This window comes from Nanorana parkeri, unplaced genomic scaffold (genome assembly GCF_000935625.1).
Source record: "Nanorana parkeri isolate BGI_ZX_2015 unplaced genomic scaffold, ASM93562v1 scaffold673, whole genome shotgun sequence".
Classification (NCBI taxonomy): domain Eukaryota; kingdom Metazoa; phylum Chordata; class Amphibia; order Anura; family Dicroglossidae; genus Nanorana; species Nanorana parkeri.
This window is the reverse complement of record NW_017306941.1, coordinates 164,379-184,750: the sequence shown is the minus strand read 5'-3', so window position 1 is coordinate 184,750 and position 20,372 is coordinate 164,379. Positions and strand designations below refer to the sequence as shown.

General features: G+C 42.6%; 1 protein-coding gene across 1 annotated transcript in view; it reads right to left on the bottom strand.

The window, feature by feature from the left end:
• The window catches only part of TRPC6 (transient receptor potential cation channel subfamily C member 6), a 156,602-nt gene that overhangs the window by 70,019 nt on the left and 66,211 nt on the right, over positions 1–20,372 (bottom strand). The gene's annotated exons all lie outside the window — the stretch shown is intronic.

The window sequence follows — 20,372 nt, the reverse complement described above, 5'->3', positions numbered from 1 at the left end:
TTTCTTTCAGTATGTTTCCTTTAAAATTGTATCATTGGATCAAACAGATACATTGACTTGTCGGGATGGGATGAGTCACTTCTTTGACTCAATCAGCTGTTTGTGCAATTTGAACTTCAGCTAGTCGGCTCTGTGGGCAAGAGCAAAGCAGCTATGGTTAGCCAGGTACACACATGGAAAGGAGTCTAGGGATACACCTACTGACTGGAGATGTAACAATGCAATATTAATATGCAATATTTCAAATTAACTAAACTACATTTTTTTACAGTGTATATATTAAAGGTAGAGTCCACTTTTTGAAATGCGATGTGACCATGTTTCATGTTACACCCTGAACATGGGTGTAACATGAAACATGGTCTAAAATGTAAATGTAGCCTTTAACCATGTACACAGTGGCTGGATAGCCCCACTGCAAGGGTAACATTTCAGAATCCTGGAGTTCTTCGTTAAGTATGTTGCTGTTAGCTAGAAACATGTTCCTTTGGTGTGGTCTGGGACCTAGGTCATGTGACTTTGACTTAAAGCAGACCTTTACACTCAAAAATCTAATTCTACCAATGCATCCCCCTATTTATGATGATTAATAATAACATACAGGGTTATTCACAAAAGGGTGAAGAGTTTGGAGAAGGCAGGAGAAGTAAACAATCTAGGACAACATAGCTGAACTGGAAAGTGAGCTGAATTGTAGAATTTTTTTAAAATCAGCCATGTTGGCCTAGGTCACTTCTCCTGCCTTCTCCAAACTATTCACCCTTTTTGTGAATAGCCCTGATAGATTTGTCAGTTGTACAATGCGGTGATTTTGAAATACTTACACTTGCAGAGCATTAACTTCCGGCAAATTACTTCAGTTTGCAAAAACAATGCACACTGGGATTGCCTTGTCATCAGCAGATCATTGCTGGGGAACCCCATCTGTAACCTCAGGAGTTCTCAGGGAAAGGCATCCCCCCCCCCCCCCTTGAGATGATGTGCATGATCATATGTCCTAGTCACATGTGCCAGAAACCCAGGAGGTAAAAGGAGAGCTAGTAATCTGCCCTTAGTAAACGTGACCACAATCAGGAATGCAAAGAATACAAAGTCTGCAGTTATCTAGAAGTATGTGTTTGTAGATTGTCATTACTAAACATTTCTAAAGGTGTGTTTTTATTTTAAAGATATTAATAAAGGTCCACCTTAGGGAAAAACAGGCTCAATGCCAAGACACCAGCCCTCTAACTTTGATGTGCGGGAGTCTTATCAAGACAAGAAGGCTCATATAATGTTCTTGGCACAATCAAAAATCAGGTTGCATTTCTATCTGATTTTTGTAAATAATTCAAGGTAACACCGATCGTTCAAAACCCTATAAAAAGAGGCCTGCGAGCCCATATTATTTGATTGTGCCTGAGTTACTGCATGTTACCAGCTGGCCAGCTGAAATAAATCTACTTTAAGCTACCTCGTCTGAGTGGTTACTGATCGGGAGATTTCCCCCTTCCCAGAGGTTATTAGGGCTGATGAGGGTTAGCTTGCCCAATTCACTGACATCACTGGTTGCCAGGAGCTGGGCGGGACACCAGCCAGAGCATCTCACTCAGCTCCTGGCAACCAGTGACGTCGTGACTGGTTGCCAGAAGCTGGGCGGGATGCCGACCAGAGCATTCGATGTTGCTAAGAGCGCTTAGCAACCTGGGATGTCCTGCATGAAAGGGGGCAGCAGGCACACTAACCGCCCACCCCCCCCCTCTCCAGTGACCCAATGTGTTGCCAACTGAGGCTGGCTCATTACAGGGATGTCCCTGAGTCTACTTCTTACACATCAGCCCCATAGTCTTTGATGTGATTTTGTTTTTGTTTTTTTCAGCAGGATTGATCAGAGTCCCACAGTAATCCATGATAGCTGCCTAAATACCAGTCACATATCTCTTTTGAAATATATCCCAGTTAACTCTTTTTGCTTTTATTAAGGTGCACTAATGTCATTACAGCATATGAGTAAACAAAATCCGCCAGCAGTGAGGATGCTGACATTATTTAGCTCCCCGTGGATTATAATGAGATGAAAATAAAAATTGTGTTAATACATAAAACGATCGAGGTTAATCCTGCTGCGCTCATTAAGATAAAGGCTGTTTAACAATCCCTCATTTTGTGGGCAGACAAAAGATTGGATAATTGTAATTAGGATTATATTTAATTAAAATAATTCCTTTATAAGCGCTTATTTGGTGTTAATTAAATTAGCAAGTTAATTTTCTCAATAAAAAGGGGGATCATTATCCAATTAGATCAATAACATTCTGGGATTTTTAAAATGTTTCCTTTATATAAAAAAAAAGACAACAGCGGGGAGCTGAATGCCAAGAATTTTATATATTAATACTTTGGCATGTAAAAGAACAGGCTTGTGCCAAGTCAATTTTCTAGATTCATTAGTATAGCATAAAAACAGAAACAAAAGTACCTGCAGATGAATTTCTGTCCACTTACTCTTTGCCTAGGCAACGGTCACATGATCTTGAAGGGGGTGACGGGTAATGTGATGTCTGCTGCTTGCAGCAGATAGCTAATTTATGAAAGACGATTTTTTATTTTTTTATTTTGATCCACACACATATGATATTGGAGAGATAATTAAAGGCCAAAAATATAATAGACATTATGCATATTACATGCTTTGGAGCATTTGAATGGCACCCCAAAGCTCTAAAGCAATGCATCTTCATTGCAAATGTATTGCAGCGCACCACAACGCCTAATAATGTGCTACAGTCAGGGATGGATTTACTCTCTCTGCTGCCCCAAGGCCAGGTTCCTGAATGTGCCCCCCTTCCGGCCAACCAGCCCTCAATGGAGAATGGCAGATCTGCAGGCTGCATACAAATGATCTTGGTGACATCGCCGAGATCACTTGTACAAAACAAGCGGCGGCTTCCCCGCTGTACATTTATCCCTGCTTGCTCAAAGCAAGGCTAAATGTAGAAAAAAAAGAACTACCCACCAGGCGCCCAGAACTGCATGTCCTGGGTGTAGGGAGATAGGAATTCCACACCCCTGCTGCCGCTCTACTCCCTGCTGCCCCGAGGCCGGGTCTTGGTTGGCCTTGTGGGAAATCCGGCACTGACTACAGTGCATTTTGGGTCACCTCATTGCAAAAAATGATGCACGTCCTTTTTTTGGATACTTTGGTGTGTTGCCAGCCCATTTAAATGAAATGGGCTGCATTCACACCTTTAGGCCTCATTCACACACAACGCAAGCAAAATTGTATATTGCGTATATACGTGCGTATATGCGCGTATATACGAGAGTATGTGCGTATATGCGTGCACTATTTGCATTCCCAGAATGCATAATTCCTAATAGGAATTTTAATGAACTGTACGCATATATACGTGCTTATATACGCGTAAACACGAGTATGCGGGTAAAAATGCAAAAATACGCTGCCCGGACGCAGCTCCGTTCCATTCTGTTTTTGTGCATGTTTACGCTACGCAAATATACGGCTCCATATGCAGCTGTGTGTATGGAGCCATCTATTGCATATGCATATGTTGCATATGGTACAGTACGCACGTGCGCGCGTATATGCGCGGCAGTGTGAATGTGGCCTTAAAGTGTGATGCGCTGCAGCAAGGTATGTTAATACATGTTACATGCATTAGCGCATTGTAGTTCTATTGATTGTGAATGGCACGAGACTGACTGAAGGTAACACAGTCTGTGCTTTATCCAAGTGGTGTACAGATAACTACTAGATGGAGAATCATTTCATGTATAGAGTCATGAAAATACTGTACTGCCAGAAAATTAAAATGGGAAGACACACCACTGCCTGCATTCAGAAGAGGAGATCGTGTACTGAGCTCTGTTTGATCTCCAGATTACAGTCCATGTACCCATTGCACTCCTGACCGCACGTCCAACAAAGTATCCTGGGTGCTCAGTAGTAGGTGTAGGTGCTCATAGGCGGATCCCTAGGCCAGATATTCCTCTCAGACTGTTCTGATTTTTGATTTTAGTGATGGGGGATAAATTGGCAAGAATAGGTGGATAGATATGTTCTGTTGTACAGAACTATTATATATTGTGTGTATGGCCTCTAGTGATCCCCTCCTACTACTTGATTATGCTAATGTGGAAGAAACTGTAATGCAATTGTATGCTATACTGATTGTGCATCATGTGCTATTTTATTGTTTTATTGTACTTTGGAAAATTAATAAAATACTTTGAAAGTTAAATTGATGTATATTGAAAGCCAAAACTTATCTTGGTTTTAGATTGAGGTAGAAAATAATTAAATCCCTTTGTCAGGTATGTTTTTGTTGATGCAAGCCATTGGGGAGGTTTCAATAACAGAACGAATATAAAATAAACATTTAAAGAAACCTCGGGGTTGTAGTAACTCTTATCTACACTTCCAAGAATTAGGGACACCACGGGAAGTGAGAGAAAATTTTCCCTAAAGTGAGGAAAAATCTCTTCTTATATACATATAGGCCTGAAACAGGTGACCCCCATTGGAAAGTTTCTCCTGACCTCCTGTTCTCTGTGAAATTTTGTATTTCCCAGGCCTTCCTGTCTCAGTGACAATGGAGGAGGAATCTCCCCAGTGACAAGAAAAACCTGTCAGAGGTTCTAACGTTTCTCCACTCCATTCAAGGCTGGAAAGAAAAACGGCATTATATGTACAGTGGTACCTCGGTTCACAAACTTAATTCGTTCCACGATTCTGGTCGCGAACCGAATTGGTCGCGAATCGAATCAAACTGTGATCAGACCGCGATCTTGACTGGAGGAAGCCACGACCATATGTCAGAGCGGGGAAGATGGCTGTGATTATGTTCATCACCCGATGCGGAGTTCGCAGATGGAAGCAACATTTTGCCGAACTTCCTGTTCTCGAACCGAATTGTTCGCGAACAGAAGCATTCGTGAACCAAGGTACCACTGTACTTTTAATTGCAGGTCTGAAATAGCGCTGGTTGGCTTTTATTACCTCTAACCATATTTGTTACAGTCTGATCATACAACCCACTTTAGATATGCCAGCAACTACACAAAGAAACAAGGATTGCCCACAATACGAGTCTGAAGAAGAAGTGGAGAAGAGCACTCTATTATATCCTCCTAGGTCAGCGTTTCTCAACCTTTCAAAGTAAAGATAGTAGTCACCAGCACTCACTTGCAATGTGCAAAAAGGATAGCACTTTTATTGATACGTCACATGCGTTTCGGGGCCGCGCAGGGTCCCTTCATCAGGGCGACATCATGACCATCGGGGGCCCCGAAACGTTGGCTTCTTGACACATGTGACATATCAATATACCGTATTTTGCGCTCTATAAGGCACTCCGGTCCATAGGACGCAGGCATGCAGTTCTCTTTGACTGACGTTTATTCCGTCATGCAACGCTGTACTGAAATGAATTTTATACCATTTTTTGGGGACACATAAAGCTTTCTTTTGGTGGTACTTAATCACCACTACAGGTTTTATTGTTTACTATAATTAGGAAAAATTACTGAAAATTTAAAAAAAAAAAGTTTCTCCAAGACCCCTAATGTCACCTAGGAACCCCTAAAAGAAGCTGATGAAGCACAGATCTGCTCCATCAGCTTCTTTCCAGCTTCTGAAGCTGGAGAGTAACACAAGAATGCGGTAATAATCATCACAACAATGTGGCTGCGGCAGTATGGCAGAGGGCGGGAGGTTGAGCAGGTCTGGATGGAGGCCAACTTTTGTCCTCTCTGAATGCTGAGAGAGGTCCTGGATGCAGCCCACCCTGGATTCATGCGTTTTCATGGTGCTGTTGGCCAGCACCTGCACCATGGTAATGTACAATACTTTGCAAAACAATTTAGGGCACCCCTGACAATGCTAGAAGGCACCCCAGGGTGCCGCAGCACCCTGGCTGAGAAAGGCTGTCCTAGATTAAATAAGCATAAGAGCTTTAGTATATGTGTGGCTGCCAAAGGGGATTTTTATTAACTCACTGGAGTTCAGCTTTATAAAAAATTAATGGTGAAATTAAAGACCCTTCTGCATCTATGTTTGTGCAGTAAAATGTGTTTATATTGTAGGTTAGTGCATGCTTTTTTATGAGTTTATGCATGCAATAACGTACTACGATATAACATTCACAGTATTATAATGACGTTTGGTGACTATGATGTACCAGTTCATACAGATCTGTACATCACACCTACAGGAAGGACAGTTATAGAGGACAGCTAGACGGACAGCTTTCTGTACTATCAGGAAATGTTTAATAATCCCTCAACTGGGGCGATATTTGCTGACTGTAGGATTATTGGAATCTCCGCTCTGTCAGGTTCAGGATTAAGGAAAGGTTACTGTATAATGCTGGTCATACACAGAGGGATGTGTACACACAGTCCAAACAACTCTGGTCTGTCCTGCTAAATCATACTGTGTATATAGTGCTGGATGTGCTTCCAACTGTGCTTTCCTTATGTTTGTTGCTGATAAAAGCTAAATTCCATGTAAACAGCTAAAGCCACTACTGAAATACATACAGTATATGCCCTGCTAAAATAGTTGTAATTCTGAGCAGCTGGTCTTGTGATCCAGAAAATCATTCTGCCAGGTCACTGAACTCACTTATCTCTACTGCAGTTAAAAAATATATGTTGGTCATGCCCTGTCCTGCAACAAGCCTACTTATGGGCAGGACCAACATTACACTAGTGTCATCACTCTGCTCTTACCTCCTGATCACAAGCTTTAATTGTTAGACCAGCAGCACGGTGCAAATTAGTAAAGCCTTATTGGTTCACAGTGTTGGCCTTTCCTCTCCCAGGCTTAAAGACGAAAGGTTTTTTAAGCTATTTCAAATGCTGAATAAATTACTTACAATAGATGCTGCTCTTTGATGTTTAAAAGTTTTAGTGTCCTGCAGAATCAGCGGGTTCCCTGAGCACTGGTCCTGTTATCCTGTTTTAGGGCAACTCCTTTCCCTTGCAGGGTCCTATGGAGCCACCCTTGTGTGTGCTAGTAAACTGCGTGTGCCTCCACAGACACAGCAAGGCAAGACTACCCCCCCCCTGCTCCTCTCTCCTCCAAGCTAGTAGATGGACAGCTGCTAGAGACTGCCCTGTCCCTTGTCACGGTGATGACCAGCAATATTACATTCTTTGCTACATGGTTAATGCTTCTCACCACACAAATAGCCTCAATTAATCTAACTGCTTGAGGAACTTGCTTTGTCTGACTCCTATCCAGATCACTTTAAGTTTGCTTTCATTCCTTATTGACAGTAAACCATCTTTACCCTTCTCTTAAAGAAGAACTGCGAGCAAAACTTGTATTAACCCTTGCCGTGGGGCTACCCTGCACTGCAAGGGTTAACTGCTCGTTATTGTCTAGGTGCTAAAAAAAATATGTATACTCACCTGAATCACTGAGCCGGCTCCCTGCTTCCCTGGTCACTGACGCCTCCTCAGTGACCTCATGTCTATGAGTGCAGGGGTAGCCCCACTGCAAGGGTTAATAAAAGTTTTGCCCAGAGTTTTTCTTTAAGGTTCAAAGAGGGGAACATGGTGGCTGCCATTAATAGCTTTCCTTAAATTACTAGTTGCCTATTTCGCTATTTTCGTGAAAAGCATTGAAGTTAATAGGGAAGACCAAATTTAAGCCCAACTGAACTTTCAGTTTAAAGGAGTCCCAGCATATCCTCTCCTGTTATAAAATCAGCATTGTAATAGGAATACATACTGGAGTTGTTTTTGATAATGCAATCAAAGCTTACTTGAAAAAATCCCTTTTATGTAGTGAGTGCTGCCTTCTGTCTGCCCATCCCTTCCATCAACTTCCTGGATTCCCAGTGTGCTTTGCATCTCTTTCCCTGCTGCTTGATGTGATGCAATCTCGATTTCTCAAGACTACATAGACCATCATGCATCGCTTCCAGCAAGCAATGATGATGTTACATTGTGAACATTACCTGTGCTTACTATGAGAAAGGGGTAAAGAGTTGAATTCTAATTCAGACAGCAGCCATTGCAGCACAAGGAAGTAAAAAATTCACAGGGCTGAGTAAAATTGCCACTGCATTGAGGAAGCACATCCTATGGGCATCTTCAGTAAGTATTTTTATAAGCTAGAATAGAACTTATGGAAATTCACTATATAAATATGTAGTTATTTTTAGTTTTTGACCATTGATAACCTTTAAATCAGCTAAATACATTCAAGATGTATCAAAACAAATATTATTATTATACAGGATTTATATAGCGCCAACAGTTTGCGCAGCACTTTAAAATATAATGAAAACATTACAATCACAATACAATTCAAGACAAGATGGTAAGGAGAGCCCTGCCCGTGAGGACTTAGAATCTAAAAGGGAGGGGCAAGTGATACATGAGGAGGAAGCTGTGTGGTGATGAATTGTTTGAGAATGTGGTGGTACAGTGGTTAGGTTGAGGTGGGATAGGCTTCCCTGAAAAGATGAGTCTTAAGGGATGGCCTAAAGACAGAGTGGGAGATAGACGGACAGGTCGGGGTAGAGAGTTCCATAAGTTGGGAGAGACTCTAGTGAAGTCCTGGAGGCGAGCATGGGAGGCGTTGACGAGGGAGCTGGAAAGTCTTACAGTTCATTTTCTTTAGAAAGCAGCCACAGCCTGAGAAGAATAGCCCATCACTTGCCAGCATGCTGTAGAGAGGGATCATTGCTCTCTGTTGTGGAAGCAGTGGTCTCCCTGCGGAAGCAGGACATGCCTCCTGCTGAGTCAGAGCTAGAACTCCCAATGCAGCAGGCAACAAGAGATCGGCAGCACTGAGATGCAACAAAGAATGAAAAAAGGTGAAAACAAACATTTCATTTGAAACAAGGCAATGGTTTATGATACAGCGCTTTAGCAGACTGAATGTTGTTCATTTGGGGTTTACAGCTACTTTAAAGGAGAACTATGGGGTTAAGGCTTTTCCCCATAGTTCTCCTTAGGGTAACGGGAGGACACAAACTAGCGTCCTCCCGTCACCCTAGGCTCAGTATACCGCAAGCTGTAGCTCGCGGTATACTGAGACGCCGCAGTATACCGTGAGCTGCTGCTCGCGGTATACTGAGACGCCGCAGCTGATCCCGACAATTGTGCCGGAATCCGCCCAGCTACGTGACTGACAGCTGGCTCTGCCTATCTAGAGGCAGAGCCAGCTGTACCCGCCCCCTCCCCCGTCCGATCCGCCAGTCAGCACTGGCGGATCGTAGCGGGGAAGGGGGAATCCATCTCCTCCCCTGTCACGGCAGAGAGCCGTGACACGATCGAGAGGTGAGCGAATGCCGGTATGTGTTCGCTCACCTCCCGATCTACTGAGCCAACCTGTGACAGTCTCATTGTCACAGGTGGCTAGAACTATGAGGTGAGTGAAAAGCACTTACCTCATAGTTCTCCTTTAAGAAGAAGAGGGGGCATATGACAGAAGGTACAGCAGATAGGCAGTCAGACACGAGACAATAGGGAAGTAAGACAATAATAATTGAAATGCAGAAGTCATTGTTTTGCTTGTTGGCTGTATTGTTTTTGTTCTAATGATATTTTTTTTTGTTTTTGTTCACATGTTAACTGAAACAAAGGCTTTTTAGATCACAGCTTCTGAACACTTTGTAACAATTGGTGCTTATCAAGCTAACAATAATGGATCTATTCTCTACTAGTGCGTGTTTCTTCAGCGTAATGTTTTCGTGTCTTCCTATTTTCAGCAACATACTGAATGGAAATTATTTTTTCCTTTTACATTCTATCTTACTCTTGACCTTTTCATGACTCACATCGTTCTCATCGGGTTATCTTAAAGGCACGCCAGTAGGGATTGAAAGGTAAACCCCGAGATGCACACAGACAGGACATCTTACCTACTTAGTACTTTTTTGGATTTAGCCATTACTGTGATACATCACCCATCAGTCTGGTGATCCGAGAACCCCTGCTTGTAATGTTAGATGCAGAGCTATTCCCGAACACACCCACTACAGTCTTCTTGCTATTTCTCAAAGAACAGAAAGGCTTGTGTAGCCAATATTAAGAAATAGTCACTGTGGCTAGTGAAATCCCAACCTGCCTTGAAAGTTTGAAGGTGGCTGGTGACACAGGAAGCAGGGAGAGAGAGTACGTTGCACAGAGCAGACCTCGGGAAGTACACTCCCTCTGACCCTGTAAGGTGCTCACTGGATTCTGGTTTCAGTGTTTTACAGAGTACTCAGAATACGGTCATCTGAGTGAACATCCTGATTTTAGCACAGCACAGTAATATCTCACCTATCAATTTTACTTGTTGGAAATACACCTTAAAAACATCAGGGAGCAAGGGAGCAGGTAAGGAAAAATGGAAGGAAGGAAAGAAAGAAAGTAAAAAGGTAGGGAAGAAAGAAGAAAGAAATGGAGGGAGAAAGAAAGAATGAAAGAAAGAACAAAGAATGCAAGGGATGAATGAAGCATGAAAAAGGAAAGAGGGTAGTCAGGAATGGATGGAGGAAGGAAGAAGGGACAAAGGAAAGAAGAAAGGAAATACTGTTTCATACTTTGAAACGATGTTCCCACTGTCATTGTATAACTAAAACAAAATAAAAATGCTGCTTACATGTAAGGTGCCAAATACTTGCTTACATATCCTACATAGCCTCCCCCCTATGTAATGTTAAGGAGGGGGATGTGGGAAGTTCTGTTTACTCTAATGAACCCGGTCTGTACTGTGCTGGCAGATCTCATTATCAGCTGTAAACTAGATAAGAACACTGTCTGTCCTAACAAAGGGTTACAATTAGGGATGTGCCAATATCATTTGTTCAATACCAAGTATAAGAACTGTTCCTCACTGATACCAATTACCAATACTTTTTTTAAAGTGACATGCGACATGTTTTCTAAACCAATACAGACTAATGATTTTAGGACAGTGGTGGGCCGCCAGGGCCCAGTCACAGCCACTGCAACCCTGGTAGTTCTGCAACTGACTCCAAGCTGTAGAGGGACCACAAATTCCAGCAATACATTATACAGCAATGCAGAATACCGTCAGCTATAGAGGACTACAAATCCCAGCAATACATTATACAGCAATGCAGAATACCATCAGCTATAGAGGACTACAAATCCCAGCATTCCATAATACACAATGCAGAAAACCATCAGCTATAAAGGCATTCAAATCCCATGAATCCATTATACAGCAATGCAGAACAAAACCATCAGCTATAGAGGACTACAAATACAGGAATCCATTACACAGCAATGCAGAAAACCATCAGCTATAGAGGACTACAAATATCAGCAGTCCATTATACAGCAATGCAGAATACTATCAGCAATAGAGAACGACAAATCCCAACAATACATTTATACAGCAATGCAGAATAATATGAAGCTACATGCCCTGTGTTGCTCACCAGGGCTGTGCTGCGTCTCAGAAGGTTGTGCGGGGTCTGACCATGGCTGTGTAGGGTCTGACCAGGGCTGTAACAGGGTCTCAGGAGGCTATGCGGAGTCTGACCAGGGCTGTGCATGGTCTCAGGAGGATGAGATGATACAGTCTCAGCAGAGCTGTACAGGGTCTCACCAGGGCTGTGCAGGGTCTCAGGAGGATGTTCAGGGTCTCACCAGTGCTGTGCAGGGTCTCACCAGAGCTGTGTGTGGGGTCTCAGGAAGATGTGCGTGGTCTCACTATGGCTGTGTGCAGTCTCACCAGGGTTGTGCGGTCTCACCAGGGGTGTGTAGTCTTTCCAGGGCTGTGTGCAGTCTCACCAGGGCTGCGTGCAGTCTCACTAGGGCTGCGTGCCGGTCTCACTAGGGCTGCATGTGGGTTTAACCAGAGCTGTATGTGGGTGTCACCAGGGCATGTGGGTCTCATCAGGGCTGCATGTGGGTGTCACCAGGGCTGCAAGTGGGTGTCACCAGGGCTGCATGTGTGTGTCACCAGAGCTGCGTTCAGTTGTCACCAGGGCTGCCGCAAAGTCCCTAGCAGGTAGCCTGAGGTTGGCAAGAAGTGCAGGACCTCGGGCAGCCGCTCCTGTTTAAAAATGCCCGGTATCGGCACCGATACCGATATTATTATTGGTATCGAGACATCCCTAGTTAAAAAAATATTGGGGGGAATTTATCAAAACTGGAGCAGAAGAATCTGGAGCAGTTGCCTATGGCAACCAATCATGTTCTCTCTTTGTTTGTTCAGTTAAGGTTTGAAAATGAAAGGTGGATGCTGATTGGTTACTATGGGCAACTGCTCCAGATTCTGTCTGCTCCAGTTTTGATTAATTCCCTCAATTGTATGTTAATAAGAAGATGCTCAGTTTGAACATCTAGCTTAAAGGAGAACTATGAGGTGAGTACTTTTCACTCACCTCATAGTTCTAGCCGACCTGTGACAATGAGACTGTCACAGGTCAGCTCAGTAGATCGGGAGGTGAGCGAACACATAACGGCGTTCGCTCACTTCTCAATCCTGTCACGGCCCTCAGCGCTGACTGGTGGAATGGACGGGGGAAGGGGCGGGCACAGCTGGCTCTGCCTCTAGATAGGCAGAGCCAGCTGTCAGTCACGCAGCTGGGCAGATCCCGGCATAATTGTCGGGATCCGCTTCAGCAGCGGCGTCTCAGTATACCACGAGCAGCTGCTCGCGGTATACTGCGGCGTCTCAGTATACCGCGAGTTTTAGCTCACGGTATACTGAGCTTAGGGTGATGGGAGGACGCTAGTTTGTGTCCTCCCGTTATCCTTAGGAGAACTATGGGGAAAAGCCCTGACCCCATAGTTCTCCTTTAACTTTCAAACTGCTCAGCGTAGCCTGGAATCTGCACAAAGATCTTCACCAAAGAAACAGATAAAAGGTAAGAAATATATTTTTAAAAATGATTTTTCGTTATGTTGTGTGAGTGGGAACTCATAACAAGCATATAGAGGGGGTTTTCTCAAATTTGACTGCAAAAGTGGAACTAGACACTAGTCTTGAATTAGTTATGCTAAGTGTATGAGAAACGTGTAACAAATAAAGTCTGTTTTATCCTAATTTGGTTCAAAATATGCGCTCACCGAACTTGCTCACTATTCTTTCCCTTTAAGGCGGTTAATCTCCTAGCAACCACATTTTGGGAAGACAGAGTTATTGATAGAAAGGTCAGTTCCGCTTCGCTCACTTGCACCGTCTGAATGAAACATTTCCACCATTAGAACTATAGAGTATATTGCACATTGCAGAGATGACAGCTGCTGACAGTTCCCTCCTGTTAACTCGGACTGCTGTCAGTGGAAATGATTACATGCAACTTTGGCGACAGCGCAGAAGAGATCTCCGCACCGCTCTGACTGATTGATGCCAAGATCTTGTTCCATCTAAAATGACACATATACACATAAGTTAAATGATCACCTTGCATTGGTGATAATTTGCTGCTTCCCTGTGTATGTGCAGCTAAGAGATCATTATGCTCCTTACTGCCTAGCTCTGATGATAGGATCAATATGAACTGTGAGAATAGATGAGAGCTCTGTGAAAGGCTCTCATTGACTGCTGTGATACAAATTACCATGTTAAAAGGTAATTTCACCCTGTAAACTCTTGATATAGACTTTCAGTGAAAGAATTAACTCTACATACACTACTGGTATCTCAAAGGGGACCCATAACAACAACCCACTCATCCTGCACCATGATAACAACTGATGGTTTTTTATGTGTATGGGGGGGGGGTAGAAGTGTATTAGGCCCCATTCACACCTGTATCTTTATGTGCTATTAGGCATTCCTGCATCAGGAACATGCGATTTCCTAATCTGGTGTTTACAAGTGGCAGCTGTCACCTTCACCTTCAGAAGTGGCAACCCATCACAGGGTCCAGATGAGGGTTTAGTTTTGTAGTCAGTTTACCCATCAGATAAAAGTTGAAAGTCAGGTACATAATTTGGGGTACAGTTTATACTATGGCTCATTTCTGAAACATATAGCTCTGTGCCAATAACTGTGACATTGTTATAATAATATACTGTATATATAAAAATCAGTCTTAATGTTACTATTTTTTACTTGTTAAAACCATTTTTATGCATATTTTATGAAGCTTAAAATCATGTGACCAATATTGCAAGGTATGGACTCAACGGCGCTAACACAATACAAATAACACTTTACGTATACAATAGATCTATAGTGGACACAATATTCACACTTCAGATTGTGCCAGTATAATAGCTCCTGATGCATATACCGGACTAATGCTGTCAGATTCCTCTTCACAGGAACATGACACATTTCAGAATCAGTCACATGTGTTATCCCACAAGGGCACCTACATGCGGGGCATCTCACATGCCAGAAGGTCTATTTGCTCCACATTGGCATCCCTCCACCAGCCTAGATCCCTGGCCCCATGGTTGCCAAGTGCAGCAAAAGTATATATGTATGCACATTTGCAATTAGTTAGTATACTGATGCAGGAAGTTTACTATTGAGGAGAAGGTTGGGTGTTTATATAGTATAAGTCCACTTTGACAAAATGTTACTCCAATATATAGGTCGTATTGGAGATCAAAGCAAATCAATGAGACTTTAAAAAAAAAAATGCTCAAACGGGGATAGCTTTAACTTTTAGAACATAATGACAATGAATACACAGAGCACCTCCAAAAATCAGAAGGTTTTGGACTGTATTACACATCAACCGAGGTCACACAACACATTCACAGGTTTTCCACTAGAGCGCTCTTATAATGTTAAAAAAGAGCTGCAGTAATAAAAAACAAAAGAACTCCAATCTGAATTTACAGTGGGTATAGAAAAGAATCACCCCACTTTTATCACATGTTGTTGCTTTGCAACCTGAAATGAAGACAGACACAGTTTTTGTTTTATCCAGCCATATTTACTCAGAGCAACTTATAACATCCAAGTGAATGATATAACACCAATATGTCAGAATTTTTTTTTAATCAAAAACAGAATTACTGAGTTGGAAAAAGGATCACGTAAACTCAATCAGGTGTAGCTAATCACTTTCTCAATGGGACACAAAGCCATTTGACTTTTAACTGTGATCAGCTGTTGGGGTAATTTTGATTAGCGCAACATGAGAAGAGCTTGCCTGGAGCATTTCAGTCCCAGATAGTGCAACTGAAGCAAACAATCAACTAAGGGTGGCAAGGCAAAGTCAAAAGGTCTCCGGGATAAAGTTGTGGACAGGCAAGTCAGGAGATGGATAAAAAAAATTCAAAGGCTTTATCAATGCCTAGAAGCACTGTGAAGTCTATTATTAAGAAGTGGAAGGTATTTGTTACAACACAGACCCTTTCTGGATCAGGATGTCACTCCAAACCGGATGAAAGAGCCAGGAAGAAACTGGTCATAGAGACTACGGGGAGGCCTACAGCAATTCTGAAGCGTTTGCAGGAATTTATGACAAAGAGTGGTCATTGTGTGCATGTGACAGCAATATCACAAATACTCCACAAATGTGGCTTTTACGGGAGGGTTGTCACTCCTCAAGAAAGGCCACATACAGTTACGACTGAGCTTTGCCAAAACGCACCTTGAAGATTCTGAGGCCACATGGAAAAAAGTGTTATGGTCAGATGAGACTAAAATTGAATTGTTTGGTCTCAACACCAAACGATGTCTGGCGGAAATCCAATAAAGCTCACCATCCAAATAACACTATTCCTACAGTAAAGCATGGAGGTGGTAATATCCTGTTATGGAGGGGGTAATATCCTGTTATGGGTGTGGCAGTATCCTGTTATAGGGGTGTTTCTCTGCAGCAGGGACTAGAGCACTTGTCAAGATAGAAGGAAAAATGGATGGGGCAAAATACCCTCAAATTATTGAGGAAAATCTCCTGCCCTCTGCTAGAAAGTTGTCAATGGGAAGAAGGTTTACCTTCCAACATGACAATGACCCGAAGCACACAGCAAAAATGACCACACAGTGGTTGAAGGAGAAAAATGTGAATGTCCTTGCATGGCCTAGTCAGAGCCCAGACTTAAACCCCATTGAAATATGTGGAATGACTTGAAGACTCCAGTCCACAAATGGCCACCATCAAATTTAACTGAACTTGAGCAGTTCTGCAAAGAGGAGTGGGTAAGTCTAGATGTGCAAAGTTAGTGAAGACATATCTCAACAGACTAAAGGCTGTAATTAAAGCAAACGGTGGTTCAACAAAATACTGACAATGGGGGTGATCCTTTTTTCAACTCAGTGATTCTGTTTTTGATTTTTTTTCTGACATGCTGGTGTTATATCTTTCACATGCACTGAGTAAATACAGCTGGATAAAACAAAAACTGTTCCTGTCTTCATTTCAGGCTGCAAAGCAACAAAATTAGATTATTTTAAAAGGGGGGGGGGGGATTCTTTTCTATACCCTCTGTATGGAAGGAAGCCAGGTGGTGTGTAAAGACTCGCCATACGGCTTCCAGATTAACAAGAAAGTCTGTCCCCTCTTACCTTTGTATGTTCAGCCTGTCACCCGTGTCCTCTCCAGCCAGAACTCGGCCTTCTTCCGGTACCCAGCCGGTGCCGTCTGGCCTGCCAATCAGGAAGCCGGGCGCTGTGTAATGACGCAACGCCGTGCTTTCTGATTGGCCAGGAGGCCGGCTCCATGCTCCCTCATCATGAGATGATGAGGGAGCATGAAGCCAGCTTCCCGGGCCAATCAGAATGCCGGGGCGCTGCTTCATTACACGGCGCCCGGCTTCCTGATTGGCCAGCTTCCCGACCAATCAGGAAGCCGGGCAGCGCCTCATTACACGCATCATTACAGGAAGTATCGGGCTAGGCATTGGAGCATTTGGGCGAGTACTAGTACCAAATACTCGGTATCGGCACCTATATCGATACTAGTATCGGTATAGGTGCATCCCTAATTTTAACCAATAAATCTGGAACTAAGGGGAGAAACAAAAATGCCCCCTTCTCTTACTATAACTATAGGATTAATGATTACAGATAGGGTTGCACAGATACCAAGTACAGTACTCGTTACAAGTACGAGTACATGTGCCGATACTTTTAAGCTCCAAGACTACACTAGAGAAAAATTCAAAAGTTAGGAGGCAGCTGCCATTTGTAAGGAGTACACGGAGCTCCTGGGATTTGTCTTCAAGAAAAATACAGCAAGTCCACTTGCCTTGACCTATTTTTTAAAGATATACCATGACCTGGATGAATGAGAACCTTCACAAACATATGTATTATAAGCAATATAAGCATTATGAGCATTGTGGTCGTGTCATGCAACTGAATGGGCAATATAACTGCTTGTTTCTTGGGGCCATGAAGTTTGCTACTGAACTGCAGGGCACGACATTATTCAGAGTTCCAGAGAAAAGACAAACACATTATTCCTGCTAGGAATATATTAAATTAAATTACATTGCCAGTGTTTAACACAAAACATAATTTTAGCAGTCATTTATCAAGCCGAACACATACGTTAATAAGGCATGGACAACACGAAATTAGGCATTGCAAGATTAAACAGAAATTTGCAAATGTTATTAAAGTATTTAATGGAAATTTACATAAAATGTAAATGACTCCTATAATGAGAACTGTTTAAAATCCGTTGCTTCATTATCTAATAATTGTTTCAGAAAATACTTAAAATGAGCAGAAAAAAAATTAACTGTTTATACTATGGATAATTCATCTTTTGAAGGCTTTTTTATTTCAGCCGTGGATTTATCCAATCTCCCTATGAACCATTTAGAGGGTTTTTCTTATCAAGGTGTTATACAGTATAAAAATCTTGTTAATGATTCTTAGGATTTTTGTATCCTTTGTTCCATTATCTAATACTTGTTTAAGCATATACTTAAAATGAGCAGAAAAAAAAACCTTTATACTATGGATAATTAATCTTTGAAGGTTTTTTTTTTACTTCACCCATGATTTTAACCAATCTCCCTCTCCCTATGAAACATTTAAATGTTTTTTCTTAATGAGGTTTTATTTATACATTTTGTAAATAACTCTTAGGATGAGAATTTGTTTGTCTTATTCTTTGCTCTATGATCTAATAATTGTTTCAGCAATTACTTAAAATGAGACATAAATAAATAAGTGTTTATCCTATGGAAAATGTGTCTTTTTTTTTTTAACTGCGGATTGATCCAATCTCAATATGAACCATTTAAAGGGGTTTTCTAATTGGGGCTTTGAATATATTCAGTTTATTTATTATAATGTTCTTTTTTAAGTCAAAATAGAAGGATGCTGTTTTGCATAGGACTACAGACACAGCTTGCTGTAACTCTTTTCTTCTGGGCAGCTTGAACTCAGCATGGCGTAAACTATGCCCGTTCTTTCAGTGTTACTGAAAATTCCTGGTCTCTAATCTATCACAGACCTATAAAATTCAATGTGAAAAGAAATGTATACATTTAGAACTTGCTTTAATGATGAGAGTGGGGCAGTTGGGTGACGGAGAACCAGAACCAGGTTCTACAAAAAGGGCCAGATTTACTCTCTCTGCTGCCCCAAGGCCAGGTTCCTCAATGCGGCCCCTAATCACCAACCCCCCCCATGCAGAATGGCAGATCTGCAGGCTGCATACAAATGATCTCGGTGATCGGGGAAGAGGCAGAGCGCGAGGGGGGCCAAGTCGCTGCACCATGGGCCTCTGGGTTGTACTTGCCCCCTGGGCTAAAAGTTGCCAGTCAGCCCCTGTTCACCATCCCTTGGCCAAGAGCAAGATACTAGAATTTGACCCTATACTCTTGCTGTAAGGAATGCCAGTTTCAATGTTTGGGTTGATCAGATTAACTTTGCAGTGATGGTTAAAAACGCTAAAACCCCTTAGGGCATTCCTGCAGTATCTCATAGACAGAACAAGGGTACCATGACTGCAACATAGTAGATAATGTGCTACTAATTCCAAAATTTGTATCATCTCTGCAACCACCAAGCTCTTATACCTGGATGTGTTGTCCTAAACCACCAGTAATGTTCAAGCACAGAGGTTGTTACTTTTTTATATGTCACTATAGCAAGAGTAGTCAACCTCGGCACTCCATCTGTTGTAGAACTACAAGACCCATGAGGCACTGCAAGACTCTGATAGCCATATGCATCACTCCCAGAGGCAGAAGCATGATAGGATCCATAGTTTCGTCAAAGCTGGAGTGCCGAGGTTGCCTACCCCTGCACCATAGGGTCCATTTAAAAAGTAGCAGTATGGCCATACTGAAGCCATACCTTTGCTTTAAAAAAATTACACTATAAAAAAAAGTACTGCACATTTATATAGCAGAGCAATGTGCTTTACAATCATACATTGTGCTCAGATGGCTTCAGGAATTGTGTCAAATTCACATGACCTGCTACTTACCAATCAACACTGTGGGGCACCACAGGCTCCAAACCACAGCCAATTCTTTATGAATGGACCAAGAAATGTGATTGTGGCATGCATAGCCTAGCAGAGAATAACAGAAAATGAATAATGCTATCTGCTCTCTGTTATAAATGGACCCAGTGGTGTAACTATATGTAATGTCCTTGCCTGCCGCGAGCCGTATGCGTTCCAGCGTGGAACGCATCGGCCGCGTCGCGCAGGCCACTTCCCTCTCGGAGGGGGAGCTTCTCTGCTCTCCACCGTGGAACGCGGAAGTGACGTCAGGGCCGAGTCACTTCCGGGTTCGCGGACTATTTAAAGGTTCTGTGGACGCCATGGAAGCGTTCCACTATTGTGCTTGATGCCCTACACAAGCCAGGAGCTCCACGAACCACACACACACCTCTGAACCTTGATCTACCTGACTGCTGACTGCTTGGAACCGCAAGTATTTGTAACAAGTGGGGGATTGGTACTTGCCTTAGTTGAACTGTCTAACTACCAAAACCCTTGGCTAAGGAACCAATATAGTATACTATGACAACTGGCTTGCTTGTTCATTCCTGATTGAACGTGTGTATATACCTTTATTCTGGATTAGGACTGTTACATACCCTCTGATTCTAACTCTGTGTGTACTGAATCGTTTAGTCCTGAGTTGTGTAAACAATACATTGTTCAACTTCCTCACCTCAATTGTGGCAAATGATGCAAGAACCCCTCACTCTCCGTTAAGATTGAGAGAGACGCCTGGGGTTCAAGCCTGATTGCCATACCCAGCCTTCAATCACCTTCTCAAGTCCGCAGCTGTGATCCATTCCCCTCTCCCAGCAACAGGTGCATTACACTATAGCCATACAGCCCAAGGAGCTGCTATGGGACCTGGGGGTGGAAGGGGGACCCGTTAGGTTGTTGAGGCAAATTAAACATAGAAAATGTGAAGATAACACAGTACTGTATCATTAATGGTTGAAGTGTTTGCAGTTGATGACAACTCTAATCCCCTGTAAAGTCTACAATGTAGAG